Source organism: Stegodyphus dumicola, chromosome 8, assembly GCF_044657685.1.
Source record: "Stegodyphus dumicola isolate Sdum_Otavi_A_Nest chromosome 8, ASM4465768v1".
Taxonomy (NCBI): Eukaryota; Metazoa; Arthropoda; class Arachnida; order Araneae; family Eresidae; genus Stegodyphus; species Stegodyphus dumicola.
Genome location: NC_140775.1, coordinates 35,654,051 through 35,670,776, shown reverse-complemented (window position 1 = coordinate 35,670,776; position 16,726 = coordinate 35,654,051). Strand labels below are relative to the sequence as shown.

At 33.1% G+C, this 16,726-nt stretch overlaps 1 protein-coding gene across 1 annotated transcript in view; it reads left to right on the top strand.

Annotated features, from left to right (window-relative positions):
- The first annotated feature begins 11,137 nt into the window (after positions 1 to 11,137).
- Positions 11,138 to 16,726, top strand: part of LOC118193590 (bestrophin-4-like) — a 66,663-nt gene continuing 61,074 nt past the window's right edge. Inside the window, exon 1 of the mRNA XM_035364702.2 lies at positions 11,138 to 11,285. The gene's annotated coding sequence lies outside the window, so the exon portion shown is untranslated. The remainder of the gene's footprint in view (positions 11,286 to 16,726) is intronic.

Below are 16,726 nucleotides of genomic sequence, written 5' to 3'. Positions count from 1 at the left end.
GTACCAGTAATGGATTATGAGATCGTATTACACACTATTTGGTTATGATGTTATAGAATATTTTATGTAAATATTGCAAGCTTGGCATAGCGGTAGCATGCACTGTGCGCACGTCAGAGACTTAAATAATGCTTAATGTTCTTGTACTTACGACTGAGCTACTGAAGATGATGGCTGGTTACGTCTTTGATCCCTTCTTAATAAATACGTTTATATTTTGCATCTCTAAGCGAGCGATATTGTTGTAGAAGAACCAAACTATTTGTCCTGAATAATAAATACCTAATTTGCTTACCAGAGAGTTGCTTTATTTGAAGTCAGATACATCGAATTACCATTACCTAAGGTATATTTAATAGCCATACACATATGTAAAACGATATGTGTACCCTTAGTACTCTTTGCATCATTTTAGTCTTAGTTAAATTTTACAGTAACTAGATTTGCATAATCTAAATCAGAATTAAAAAGTGATCTCTCATATGCTACTCTAGGTTGTAGAAAAGACTGGTAATTCAAAGGTTTATATCAAAAAACATGTAAGAAATTTATTTATGTGATATCTAAGTAGTTTTTCTCAAATCATAAATCCAATAATTTAGTCTAAAATGTTAATTAACAAACTATGTTTTTTTTTTTTTTTTTTTTTGCCCACAACCTGCTTAGTTTATATTTAGCAAATAACGGAGTGCTATTTGAGAATTTTGAAGACATTCTCGTGCTCTTAATTGACCTTCAGAATTGACAAAGAGGTAAAAAGAAAACAAAGTGGGCTGGACTTTATTTCAGTGTCTTATGTTTTAAACATTGCAGATTCGCAGAAAAACATATGTTCGGACAGTGGCGTAAATAAGGGTATGCAAGGAACGCAGTCGCATAAGGCCCCGAAGGCTTAGGGGTCTCTTGAATGTACTGTTGAACTACATTTATATGTTTAAAAAGAAGCGCATATATATATAATAGAATCCGTTTTGTTTTAAGATTTTAAGGGCCCCCTACCTGTTTCATAAATATATGTATATATGAACGTGATAGTCAGTAAATAAACTTAACACATAAAAATGAAATAAAATAATTATAACACTCACAAAGGAAATCGTTATAATGAACTGGGGAAAAAACTAAAGTGCATAAAACTGTATGGCAACACTTAACACTGCAATGAGGAAACCTATGCTGCTATTCAGCTTTTAAAAATTTTGTGATTTTGATGTTGAGCTGTATATAGCGTAAGTGCGAAGAAATCGATGCTTAAAAATAAAGCTTAAAAAAAAAAAAAAAAAAAAAAAAAATTCCAGCTGACAGAAATGAGTACGACAGCAGACTAGTAGACTGCGTGCTCAGAGAGAGCGTAAGGAACCTTTGCAAAACCTTTTGGGTGGCCGTTAAAATCTAAAACTTTCAGATGTTTGCTTTCCTCTCCTTTCTTCTGAGTGCTGTAAATTTTTGGGTGAATTTTTTGGATAGGGGCCCAAGAGTTCTAGTTACGTCACTGTATTCGGAATATGGGGTATACCATTTTATCTGCTCTTTTCCACTCTGTTGCATTTATGAGGTATGCTTACTATCTCTGCTAGGCAGATCTTCGAAATTAAAAGTCTTTGCTTTACGCTTTGAAACAAATCTAGCACAATTTGCTTAAATATTAACAATTTTGATTGACGATGAAAAAAAAAAAGGATTATCACCATGCATTAAGTTTATAGTGAGAACAGTCTTTTCATACACAATTTTAGAGTTTCAATATCACAAAAATAGTCAGTTCCCGAAGTTCATTTTACCCACCTGCTTTTTCTGAGGGACAACCGAGTTGATCCGTTCCACCACAGATCATAGTTTGAAAATAATCCCTCTTTGCAGGAGAAAATAATCTTCCCATGTCATCAGTAGCCAAATCATCATAGCATGGATTCTCTTTTGATAGAATATGACCCTAACTGTCAGTTGATACTAAGTCTAGAGGTTCAATTGGCAACAAAAATTTTCCAACAACTAAAATGTGATGACAGCTAGGACGAAACCACTTGAGAGTCAGTACAATCATAAAACTTAGTTGATAATTTGAAAATATGTGGGATATTGAAGCATACAATTTAATTAGTAATGTGACTTGATTAAATATCAATCAAGGTCTTAAATTGAATTTAGAGGAACAATTTTACTTTAATCACGAAATTTTAAAACTACTATCCCTTTGAAGCTGTGCGAAGTAACTTACTATAAAATACGCTAGTTGTGACGCCCCAGAGAAGTTTTAAAGAGTTATGTTTTTGGTGTTAAATGAATTAAACCAGAGAATTTTGATGACACCTAAAGACTGCCACTTCTTCTGGAACGATTTCCCCCTTTCAGGAAGAAAACTGTTCAGTTCAACTTAAGTAACCACAGCTTTTAACAGGTTTGGTTTGGTTAATTTAATTATGGCAAAGCACACTAGGGCTATCTGCCTAAGAGGAGGGATGCCTTTCGTGGACTTTCTAAGGGAAACTGGCTCGTATACACGTTACACATGGGGAAAACCACGAAAACGCCCATGCAGCCAGCTCGTTCGCGGGATTCGAACCTCGGACCGAACTACCAGTGTTTAGCGACTTTACCGCTCGGCCGCTGGTGGGCACAGCTTTTAGGAGAAACTCTTTGTAAGTACCACAAATCTAATATCGAGAGAGAAAACACAGATCTAATACTGAAAGGGAAAAGCAAAAGGATCAAAGAGTTTTGGAGAAAGAGAAAGTTCGCTTAGTTATTTCACTTCTGAATATGAAAGGATTTCGTGGAGGGTTCCGAAACTGACATTAAGCCTTAAGCCGTCAGAATGAATGTTCAAATTGTTAACTTCAGCTGATTTTACGCAGCAGTGTTGAATTAGAAAGTTCGCCCAATTTGAATGTCACTTCTTCAAACGAAAATTTCTGTTGATTTCTTAGCAACTATGATTACTTCTTCAATATTAGTGCAGCCTTCAATATAAAACGCACATAAAATTTATTCTAATCCCTTTCAATTATCTAAATTATCCTGGCACAAGATCCGAGTGGCCAAAAACGATGCTGGAAGCAATATCATATGTAGTAGTTAAAAGCTTATAATTCTTTATCTTAGATTCTTTTTATATCCTAACATGTAAAAGATCCTAATATGCATCTCAAATTCTTAGGTAATGCAAATTATGGCCTTCATCGCGTATTTTTAATAAGCTACCATGCAGTCATATAGCGCGCAGAGTCTGATACTTCATACCTTCTACTCTGGAGTATTATATTTCATATTACTTCAACGTATTAGAAAGTTAACAGTATCTAGAAAATTCGCCCTTGCCCCAAACATATCTGTTTTGTTTCTGAATCAATCATTTTCAGCAAGACTGAAAAAATATACACCTTATTTGTTATCAGATGTTTTGTCGGCCACTACAGCTACACATTTATCTTCCAGCTGTTCTTTTATTACTTTTTCTTTTCTTGGAATATATGCTAAATGATACATACTTTCACCTCAAACTATATCCGGTAGGAAGATTATTTGAACAAGGCACGCATTTTACTAAATAATTATTGTACAGTTGGGTAATCTAATAGATCTAGTGGAATATTTGCTTTCAAACGCCTTTTCACTCTAACCTCAATTCTTCTTTCTGAATTTTAAGCACGTTTGTGCACTTGAAAGCTATCGATAACAGTAGTCGGCCGACTAATGCTGTATGAGACTGCGATGCGCACATTTTTCTTCTTAGATGATTGGCAGTAGTCGCTTGGTTCGCTATAGTATGCTTTTTCTTGATTTCTAAACGCGTACTACTATATTTAAACGTAATGATATATGTGTCACTAAAGCTCAAAAGCTTTCTCTGTTTTATTTAATCAATTATTAGCCCAAAGGGGTGGTAGCCCAGAAAGGCTGTTAGTTTCAAAACAGCATTTTTTGCGTTTCACTCTAAACGGCCAATCACTTGTTGCCACGAAATATTATCGCCTTGTATTAAATTTAAAGAAATTAAGTAATGAAGAATCAGCATGAATGTATATGTTTCTCGTATTGTGAATTAAACGACGGTACCTAGAGCCGTTATTGTTTGACGGGTTGGCCCCTGTTATGGTCTGGTGGCTGAACTTGTTTCGGCATGGAGGTAGGAAGTAAGATGGAGTCGCCCTAAACAAGTTTCTCCCGTACCCTGCTCTGAAGTACCGGCGATCCCTACGTGGTGACCAAAACATTGGGTCATTTACCATTGAGTTCTATGGGATTTGACGCGTTCAGATGTAAATATTTTGTAATTACGTCGTAAATATACATATAAATGTATATATTTTCTTTTTCTACAACACTTCAGAGTCCTAAGTATGTGAAAACAACATATAAATAAACAACATTTCATTCTGAACGGAATTAAATGCTATACTTTTCACAGGACAGTTTTCTCAGAATGGTTTAATTTGAATGAAATATTTTCACAAGTTTTCGCTAATTACATTAGAAAAAAAAAATTAAGGTAATTCGATTTTATTCGGTTAAGGTACGAAAATTAAGATCAAAGTTTATTGTATTATTAATATTAAAATTATGCATTATTTCTTTTCTATTTATAGAGCTTCTTCCTAAAATACTTTCTTAGATATGACATGATTTTTTGGCTTCTGAGGCACCTTTCGAAAAATCGAAAAATGTAAGTCAATTTATAATTAATGCTTTATTCGGTCCATTTTAAATTAGAGAATTATTAGGAATTAGCGAAATAATTAAATAGGTATTAAATAGTACTTGACTTTCTCTGAACATTTCTGAAGGGAATAAAATAAGTTTTTTTTTTTAATTATTATTTAAAACTTGTAACTGAGTTATTATAAAATGTAAGGGAAATAATTCTTTTAATTATACTTATCAGATTTTTTTTTTTTACTCTTCATTTCAACAATACATTGTAGAGTTGCGCGCCTCCAACTTGCACGCAACCAAGAGGTGACTGTGTAAACTGGATAAATGACAGAGTCTTGTTAAGGGTTTAAGTCCCTTTTTATTCAACGTAATAAATTACAAGTGCGTGCTCTTGACGCTCACAAACTACGCCAACTCGGCGGTAAAATAAAAATAATAACCTGAAAAGAAACTAATGACAAGACTCTAACTACGAGGCTCTCTAAAAGAAACTAACCTCACCGCGTTTTACAATACCGCTGCTAATTCAGCAAACTTGAAGATCACTTAAACGATTAACAATTCTTCCAGGCAAGCACACAGGCCGAAACGCGGGGTTCTTCAATTTCTGGCTAACTACCTCCGCGCTCGTGAAGTAAGAACAGCACACCTCGAACTCGTTTCCTTTCTACTTAACTCAGAATACTTCCGCTGATAATTTGAATCCTTGCGCGTTCTACTAAAATTTACATACTCTGGCATTGGCAGTTCCAGGGGAAAGTAAGGCTTGACAGGAAAGATAGTTTAAACTTAAAATAAATGTTAGTTAAAATAAATATAAACCCTACAACATATTCCAAAACTCTTTATTACGTTCTTAAGTGCGCATCTCATAGCATTTCTTTACAATACCTTTTAACAGATTGCTTTCTAATACGAACAATTCTTGCTTAAATAGTTTTATAACGTATTTGTCAACATGTTTTCAATTTATGTTTACAATTCAAAATTAAGGTTATTATATATTTAGATAACATTTATAATCATTATAAATTAGATACATTTAATCATTAGATTTCTTCACAGTTCTTTCACAGTTGTTTATAAGTGAATAAATTCTTCATTTCAAATACATTTATAAATAATTTAATGAATATTTAAGTATTTTGTCAAAGGCAGATACATGCTTTTTGCAAGCACATGCATAAATACCCATACATATTTCCTATTTTTCATTTCCGGCATGTGCAAATCTTTAATTTCTGTGCATTCACTATATTTTTCGTGTAAAGTAATTTACACTAATTTAGCATATACCCGAAAGTTTTACATAAAAAATATATATGAATATAATTTGAATGAAAATTATAAGTATTATTTTTAATACCCACTCAAAGGTCAGTTTTTCTTCAAAATTCCTCCACGATGGCATCTCTCTCTTTAGGCAGATAGCCCTTGCATGCGTTACTCTATTTAATAAAAACTTAATCTGACCTATGTGCCTAATTACAAATATTTTAACATACATAATTTTATATTTATAAAACGTATAAGCCCAAAGTGATTATTTTTCAGATATATAAAATTAAAACGATGGGTTTAAAATGAGCAGCAGTAAAGCCTCTCCTCTAAAAAATTTTAAAAGGTACATGTTACAATAATATATGGATGTGAAAAAAATTTGTTTTCTTTAAAACATTTTGACGTTTGGAAAATAAAAGTAGCGAATACTCTATCAAGGGTATCGAAAGACGTATACAATTTTAAATGTACCGTAAGGTATTTTTCATTCTTTAAGCATAACATTTTTCTTAAAATCTATATTTTTGTAGTGCAACAGCTTATAATTTTATAAAACAAATTCATAATCAAAATCGCTGTTGTTAGTTATCGAAAAATAACCAAGATGTGATTTTTGCGTCAATGTCACTAAACTATACAAATTGCTATTATCCATCACACTATGAATGTTTCTTTCATGCGAGAGTGTCCCTTTTTCGATTTCTACGGAACTGTCGTGTGCCGAAATACTATCAGAATCTTGTCAAGCGAGCTTCTGAATGTAAACAAAGAACACCCCATCTGGTGACCCAAGCCAAAGAATCTTAGAGATTCTTTGCCCAAGCTTCAAAGCAGTGCTTCACTTTTAGCGCGGGTTGGCCCCTCCTCCCTTTCCTACCTCCATGTGTTTCGGCTTGGGGGGGGGTTGAGGGTTCATCTCTTGCAACAACAGCAACAACAACCTAGAGCCATCAAATTTTGAAAAACGTAATCCTCCGCCCTAACATGGGCATTTGGAAGCCCAAATTATGAATTTCGAATTTGTTTTCTTATCTGTTTCATATTTTGTAAACCTTTAACGAATTTTTGATTAATAAACTCAACGATTTCAAAACGAGCAATAATAACACTGTACGGTAAAGAGCATTTTTATCTTCAGCGCTCGAGATTGTCTATCGGAAATTCTAAAGCTATGCTTTTTTAAATACTTTGTAATATTACTGTTGAATTGAATTTTATGAGGTTTAAGTGCGAAAAACGTGATACTTAGTAAATAAAGGTAACTTACAAAACGTTAAAAAAATTCCTTTTGGGCGTAACATAAAATTTGAAAGCTTTCGGATTTTGTTTTTCTTTTTTATTTAGACAAAAATTCACGATCACTAAATTAAACTATGTGTTTAGAAAGTCAAAGGAAATGCTCCTTATTTCACAGTTTTTGATATGATTTAACTGGTTCCTAGGACTAGTGGTCTCAAACTGGTGGCCTCCAAACCAAGTTTAAGCAGCCCGAGAAGACAGTTCAGCTACATATTTGTTTCAGATACAGTGTTGCAAAGACCTCATATTAGAGAACACATTTCAATTACGTATTTGTTGCAAATGCGGTGTTGCAAAGACCTCGTATTACAGAACACATTTCAATATGTATTTTCAGAGACATTTCAATTATGTATTTGCTGCAAATATTTCAAGATTTTAGTCATTTGAAGTCAGAGTTTATATCGATAATATGAAATATTAGTTGTCCGAGTTTATATTATAAATATTCATTTATATTATTAGGGCACCAGAAAATTTATAAATGGAGGTACTTGATGTATAGTGTGATATAAATCTTATTGAAAGATTTGAAGATATAGATTTTATTAACTTTTATTCGTGCTTCTCGAAAAATAAATACGCTCAGTAAAAATATTTGCTCTAAGAATAATCATTTGTTTGAGAATACATTTATATGTGAGCACACTTTTTTCATAGTTGAAAATAAATAAGAAAAGAACCGGACCGACCGTCTTGATAAATGTTTAGTAAGTGAAATTTTATTCTTATTTTGTTAATAAAGTTTTTTATATTGTTAAAAAAAATCTGCTTTCAGATTGTGTATTCAGTTTTACATGTAATCTGAGTTTGAGACACTGAGTTAGGCTAGTGGCGCGGGGCGAGTGAGTAGGTATGTGTAAGAGGACAGTAGAGGCTGACGAAGTGTCGCATGAATTAAAACGAATTATCTTTATGTACTCACTTTTCTAAAACGTTTATTCAGAACTGTTTAAAAATAATATTTTGCATGCAGTTGCTAATACTTCTAAATTTCGCATTATTTCCCAAATAGGGAAATTACCTCTCTCTACTTCACTAGAAATAAGTGATAAAATGATAATTTGAATAAGTGATAATCATATGAAAGAAAGTGATAGTTCCGACAGAAATAAGTGATTGTGCTATTACAGTGTTTCCCCACAGGGTTATAAACGTGACAGCCAAAATATTTTAAACGATGAAAGTGATTTACTTCGTCTTTGCTAGTGAATGTCACAAAAAGGAGAAAGAGAGAGATAGAGTATCATTCAGTTAATGTGTTATATGAAAGTCATATATTTTGCCTTCTTCGAATATAATATTTTCTTTATGAAGGAGAACTAAAATCACATCTTCAATAATCTCTGTGCAGCTTATTCGCAACTGGTAAGACTGGGACCAGAAGTTACCTCTTTTCTTACCGGCCAGTAGCAGTGCTGTCCGAGCTGTTCTCCATCTCAGATGCTCTTCTGATGCGACAGTCGTCTGCCTTGTGAGTTGTTTGGTTGCCCTACAGATGTACTTTCATCGTTTGAGAAGTATATTAAACATCTCCAGGCACGGTTTTAAGTAATACACAACTTTGGACCAGAGTGAGTCAGTTTTGCGACGAAGAAGATGAAGACCCGGTACGTCATGAAAGCTACAGGACATCGATTGAATATTGGTGACAAGCGTGGTTATGGCATCCGATTTGATGGAAAGGAGTTTCTCCAAAACTGCGGTCAACCTAGAATGGTTTTTACAAAGTCCTAAACAGGCTGAACGACGTCGTAGTTTGGAACTGTAGGAGATCAAATTTTAAGCCTAAATTTGTTCATTGTGATAGGCTATAAATTTGTAAATTCATGTATTTATTAATTGATAAAAATAGTTCTTGAAATTGTTTATTTAAAATTGTTATTGTTCTTTAATTTTTTTTTTTTTTTTTTATTCTTGAAATTATTGATTTTCTTTAGTTATAAGTATGGCTTCCTGTACAAGGACTGTACTACCTTGGACGTGCAGTCCTTGGGAAAGGGGGCAATGCTACGGATTTTGTATATGTAATTTCGTGAAATTATACGTAAAGTGTAGCATCTGCAGTATAATGCAACATGAAAGGTCCCAGAAAGCGAAATATCACCTGAAAAATAGGGTTATAGGAGCAAGTTCATTTAACAGTGAGGTAAAAGGCTATCTCACCAAACTGTGGAGACAGCGCCAAGCTAAAGATGCTTGGCTAATTTTTGTCGCGAAATTTGCGAGAAATCGCCAAAGGTCGAAAAGGATCCGATGCCTGTGTAACAGTGACTGGTTCAATCCCTATATAACTGCAACTGTGTTCTGCCGTATGTAACTGTAACTGTGATTGCCTTCCAGAAATTTCGAGAAATCGAAGGTACTGGAAATTTCTCTCTGTCTGTAGAATGTTGTTTGACACACCAGGGTGCCTGAGCCAAGACTTTACCCCTTGTAGAACAGTTTGATCATCTCGAAAGGTAGTATACAATAACCGAAAAATAAATCGAATAGTTTTTTTTTATAATTTTGTTAAGGTCAGATTGATTAAGCTATTGTTAACGTATTAATATCAATGGAGTTGTTGTCTAAATTAGTGGGAGCAGAAAAGTCGATAAACGGGTGACTGTGACCAGAATGAGGTAGTGCAAACATAGGCAAATTGAATCCATTAAGAATTATCAAGTACACAACATCAAATATTAAGACATGAACTTGAAATAATTATATTCATATATCTATAACATACACAAAAGTGAGAATGCAGACAGAAAACTTGAAGTGTAGCGGATAAGAGTAATGAAAATCGGCGGATGGGAAAAAACTATATTATAAGATTGAAGAGAGCATCAATTTTTTGTTGAACTCAGAGTATTGAGTGCACCGCGCATTTGAGGCATTTTGCATTGCCTTGTGTTCAATGTTCTTAGGCTAGCTACTGATTGTGTTCTGTCACACTGAGAAGAGCTGTAGGAGTACGTTTGTGTGAAAAGTTTCAGAACTATAAAGTGCTCTATCCCCTGGAAAAATAAATTTTCATCGGTTCTGTGTGCATTTAACTCATAACGAACCTCTGAGCAATACGTTCTATCACTCGCTGAACGTTTCCTGCAAACCATACTCTGAATATAAAAAGTAACAGCAGGAGAGCTTGCAAAATCAGTTTTTAAACTCTACACTGCAAATACGAAAATTTAGACTACAGTGCCATCTGTTGACCAAAACACGATTCAAAGTCTAAATGTTGTAGAAAACACTATGGATAATTACACGTGGAAAGTTGGATGCGCTTTTAAATAGAGGGAGAAACCGCATAGTTGCAAAAATCGCGGATGACTCATGTTACAGTGGAAATCGAGGGATAAGCCGTCAGAAGGTTGCTAATAATAGTTGCAGGTAATGAGAGGCGTTATAAACAATCAGATCTCGTAATATTTACAAATTTATTGTAACATGAACACTTTTCTTATTTAAAGCATTTTTGCAATGGAAACGTATGTCCACGCCCACGACTGGGAAAATAAAGGTCGCATGGACAATATATATGCACATACTGGCTTCTCAGGTTTAAGAAGTTATAAAAGAATATGCTTCAAATAGATAAAAATCGTATAAATATTTAGTTCAAGATTTCGAAACAATGTACTTGAATGAATTTTTATTGGATGTTTACATTTTGGAACCATTTTTCTTTTTTCTTTTGTCCGCTTTTTCATTATTGTTTTTTTTACGGAACCAATCAAATGTGTAAAACCAGAAGTAGATGTACTTGGCACATTTTTATGATTATGTTAATGGCAAAATGGCGATATTTCCGGAGGCGTGTCATTTTGAGAGCCTGAAAAATGACGAGTGATGCAGAAAAATGCAAAAGAAAGAAAGAAAATAGCTGCTAAAAGCAATAAAGAGTACTTCTAGCCAATAGGGTTACTTCTCAAAGCTCTCTTGCATCACTGAAAATACGTTATCTCTTTGATTTATTTCATCTAAACTCATAAGAATGGCTTGAGGTGAAATTCGGTATCTTCTGCGAGATGTTCTTTTGGATAATACTGCATGAATAAATGAAGGTAACATTTTTTTTTTTTTTTTTTTTTTTGCTTGAATTTTTAACTATCTAGACTGGATTATGTTACTCTGGGCCATAAATATACGGATTTTTGTATTTGTGAAGTAAATTATGTAATAATTGTGTTGTCCAGTTTTGTACGTAATTCATCATAGTAACAGAAACTAACTTGGATTTACATATAATATAAATAACTTCAAAAGATCGGGGACTGTTTAAAATCTATTGCTATATTATGTGATTTACTAAAGTCGGGTATTAAAATTCCAAAAGAGTAAAATATTATATTTATGCGCCTTTTGCTTCCCTCCCCCCAGTTTTTTAACACAAGGTTTAGGATTTCTGATAGCAACGTAAAACATATGCAGATATAAGAACCATATTGTAATAATGAAAGTAATGTTATTAAATTTTACGATTATTTTGAAGCGTAAAATTTACATTGTGTCAACAAAAGTCCTTTATTTTCGCGACTGTTGGTCGTACATGTTATTTCTAGTTATAGAAATGTTTTAAATGACGCAAAGATTCATCTTTTCGTATTTTTAAATTAAAAAACATGTGTAAAATGTACGAAGTCTAAATTTTTAAAAGTTTTTCTGAGCCGTATATTTATATTTAGGAAAATTTTGCATTTGTTATAAAAAATAAATCACATAAAGTTTGACTCCCATACAACAAGAACTGGCTGAGATATTTTATATTACTCGTATTATTTTGAATTTTTACTAAGAAATACAGAGAAGTGATAGGATTTGCCAATCAGCCATGGTATAAATGATCATATGAGCTACTTTTCAGTAAATAACAACATGAATAATTTAAAAATCAAAAGACAACTTATTAATGTGTAAAAAAATTATTTAGCTTATTGCATCAAAATTTACTTATTTAAAACTTAATATATTCCAATTATAAATGAACAGTATATAAGCTGCGTTTTAAACAATGAAAATAATAGCATTTTAAACATTATAATTAATAGGTTATTTATAATCTTTTAAATATTTGATATTCGCAAATAGAGAAAGCTACCAATGGCCGAGTGGATAAGAACACTGGTAGTTGACTCTTCTACGCATCCCGGAAAACGGGCTGCCTGTATATGTGTTTTATGGTTTTCCCATATGGGATTTAAATATAAACTATTTCCCGAAGAAAATATTAAACAACGGCATCCCTTCCCTTGTAGAGTCATTAGAATTTTTGAAATCAGAAACACGAAAAATGAACGATGCCCTCGTCAGGACTCTAACTTAGATCTCTCGAATACGCGCCGAGTGCGCTACCGTTACACCATGAAGACCGCAGAAAAGAGGGAGAAAATAATTTATACTCTTGTAGAGCCATTAGGTATTTTTGGAAGAAGGCAAGATGAAAAATGAGCAAATGCCTTTGCCGAGAATCGAACCATGGACCTCTGGAATACCGGCCCAGTGTACAGACCACTACACCACGAAGGCACGCTTGGAAGGCGGGAGAAATACCTTATACACTTGAACAAAAAATTAATTAACCATACTTTTAAGTAATAAAATCTCAATTACCTCATCATAATTAATTAAAGATGTAAACATTAGCTCAAAATTTCTATCGCAAAGCAAGTCTGGGAAGATGTAGACTGCTCGGTAACATTTTTATAGTTTAACACAAATATTATATCACCGGCAACAAAGTAACAATTTTTTTATTAATACAATTTAATGGTATTTTTTTGTTTCGCCATTAAATTTGCCCATGGACATACATCGAATTTTGATAATTTGGCAAGTGTATCGCAACTATTTTCTGATGTCAAGGATTAATTTCAACAACGAACAAGTTGGCCACATGAAGACTAATATATCGCCTTTTACTTTACTTTTTAAAGTTATACTCTTTCAAGGTCAAGCTTTTCTCTTTCCGACGCTTGAGGTAATGATGTGTCTTATCCACCTGTTCAGTGACTTCGCTTTACCCACAGAAGTGGAAGAAACCTTACTTTGGAACAGAACGTCGACGTCACCACGTTGGTTGACCTTGGTTGAGAAGAGCAAATGTTTAGTTTTGTAAGTAACCTTCGAAGGTATATGCGCATCAAACTCTCCTGCCACATATTGTACTTTCGAAGAAGATAAAAACCATTACAAGCAGCTTTCTTAAAATAAATAAATAGAATAAAAACGATGATATTTTTATTATTAAACAAAAAAATTGCTACTGTTTCTATTATCCTATTATTAGATCCTGATACTTCTTTTACATAAAACGTAAATTGATCGAAAATAAGATAAACAAATGCTATGAAGACTAAAATATGTAACAGAATTACACAATGGAGCTCGTTTGAATTAATTTTTGTTGATTCGCATCTATAAATCTCATCAGTTACGATAACTATCTGCATTTAAAAAAAATTCGAAAATTTCGCCCCCGATATTTTTAAACGTTAATATATACCAGTAAATTCTAAAATGTGCCGCCCAAACAAACTTTTTCAGTAATATATATTATATGATGTTGCCTTCGTAAAGTTTGCTAGTATTCATTGAAATGTTAATATGTGCCGGCAAGCTCTAAAATATGTGGTCCAATCAAACTTTTCCAGTAACCTATATTACATTATGCTGTCTTCTTCGCAAAGTTTTGAATTGTTCATTGAAACATCAATCTAAACTTGAAAACCATCTGTAATCGTTAGATAGACTAAATTGTATATTTCTGCGATTTTTCTTTCATGAGAAGTTTTATGATGTCTTTCTTTTTTACCATTTAAATCCACAATGATTTTGATTTAAAATTGCAAAATTTCTTTTACAGTTATCTTTTTTATAAACGCTCGATAGGTGTAAATCCCTAGATCCATATAATTTAAAAATCGATAATTTTGTTTTCTGTCGCTATATTTCCAGCAATAGCATTATTACTTCAAGAGATTTTTTCCAGTTTTTTGGTGACCGATTTAGACCACTCGACCATAGATCACTCTTCTAGTCCATCATTCTTCGATTAATTCCCCTTCTATTAATTACTCTTCCATTTCCATTTTTACCCGTTGAACTACAAGTTCGATTTTCATGGACATATCTTCTTTGGAAAATTTAACAGTGTAGATTGTAATCTCATTTCACTTTGAAAATCTGTGCTTTTAGATGAATGTAACATTGTGCGTAGTTATTTTGCGTAAATTATTTTGCGTGTTTAAAAACCAGCACACGATTATAGAGGCAGTACAATAATCTGCTGTACATGTGAATCTTATTTTGCGCGTGATAAGGTGCTAACCATGTGTTAGCTTTAAGAAGATGTATTTGCATATTGCCTGAAGTTCGGAATTTTAGAGATGTGTTACATAAAGTTTTGTAATTTATGTTTAATACGTTGTGATTTATATTTATTACTTTGTCCCAAAGATTCTTATTCAATTAGATGCACTGTGGTGCACAGCAGGGAGATGTTAGGTTTGGAAGCATATCTTAGAAAGTTCTTGTACCCGTCATCAACTTCATTTGCATGAAGCGCTTCCAGTATTCAGCATGATTGATAGAAGCATGGATGACATCATATTAGGAAGTGGTTTTAACACTGTTTGCTGATCGATGTAAATATTTCACATAATTATAATACGAAGAGGTAACTCAATAAAAATATGATATTACCTCAAATCTGGCATAGGCCTCACCAGCGGCCGAGCGGTAAAGACGCTGAACACTGGTAGTTTGAATCCCGGTGAACGGGCTGGCTGTATGAACGTTTTCGGAGATTTTTCCGTGTGTAAGGTATATACAAGCCAGTTTCGCTTGAAATTGAAAATTTCTCCAAGAAGGCATCCCTTCTCTTAGACAGGTAGCCCTCGTGTGCTTTGTTGTAATCAAATAAACTAAAGCAAACCAAATCTTGCATACTTTGCGTTGATTATATCATCCATTAGTTTTCAGAAGCTATCGAAAATTCATGAAGTTGAATTTAAATGGAAACTAATGTGTGAAAACTGCAATAAAATATATTGAAAATATAATATAATAGCTTCGCAATAAACAGGATGCAAAAAGCTGTATTCTTGTTTTTTTATTCAAACAAAGCAACATTTCAGGATGAAGTGTCGAAAGGGTCTGAAGTTTGAGGGCGAGTTACAGATAAGGAAGATTTACAAACTTTTTATAGTTTGGATTTCATTCTAGGAAAAGGGAGATATAATTTCGTGTTTCATCACACCTTTGAAGAAGCTCTTTTTTATTTATCTTGGTTTTATATTTGATTACAGTGGCGAAATTCTCTGAAAACTCCGAATAAATAAATACATATTTTGTTACCGCTTCTCTAGCTTCGCAAACATGCTTTAAATAGTGATTGATATATAATACGTACAAGTTGTTTTTTAGACATACAAGATCTTAATGAAATGAATTTATTGGGCTTAGTAAATTAAAATAATAATAAAGATTAAATTTCATAAAACCATTAAATATTATTTTACGTATGAATTCTTAAAAAATTGAATATTTGTAATTTTAATTAACGTAAAATGAAAATTATAATTTCATAAAGAACTGCATGATTTTAGTTGCATCTATAATTATAGCTTCAGTTTTTTTATACGGCCGTATTTTTACTTAATACTGCGCCCCGGCAGTAGCCCAGAGATAAAGACCGCTGAATAATGGTAGTTCGACCTAGGCGAATGGGTTGGCTGCTTGGTTAATTTTCGTGGATTTTATCGTGCATAGCATGTATACGAGACAGCTACCTTTAGAAAGTCCTGCACAAAGGCATCCATTTCTTTCAACAGATTATCTTTGTGAGTTTTGCCATGTTATATAACCTAATATGATCTAGAAACTATTGCTCTGAAATGAGTGCATTCATTTTCTCTTTAGGAATTTTCTGAATCAATAACGCGATTCACGAATAAGTCTTTCTAAGATTCAATTCATGTAACTATTCCGATTCAGTTCATATACATGCACGCATGATTTAAGATTTTCTGTATGCGTTGTGTAAGAATCTTAAATACTCTGTTAATACTCAAAATTTAAACTGTTACGAGAGATTTTTTTTTTTTTTTTTTGGCAATACATGCAGTTTGTAGGGTCCTAACGTGTATAATATTGCCTTAAAAGTTCTTTGGAACACTAGTAGATTGCCAAGCAAATTATCGCTCCCTCTCTGAAAAGTTCTACAAAAGTCTTAAGATGTTTGTAAATAAACTTTTTATTTAAATCTTGGCACGACTTGTGTGACTCAAATGCACGACTTGTGCATAAAAAATCAAACTCCGGTACTTGAGGGTATTATGTAACAGAAAACTCAGTTTAAATTTAAAAGGGGGGTTTGGAGCCGTAGACTACATCACCGTACATTTCTCTCTAGTTTTTAGTACCCCGTTCTGAAAATTAAAAAAAAATATATATATATTTGAGTATTTTTCCTCTTCCATTGCGTTTATCGAGGAAGCGCTCCTAA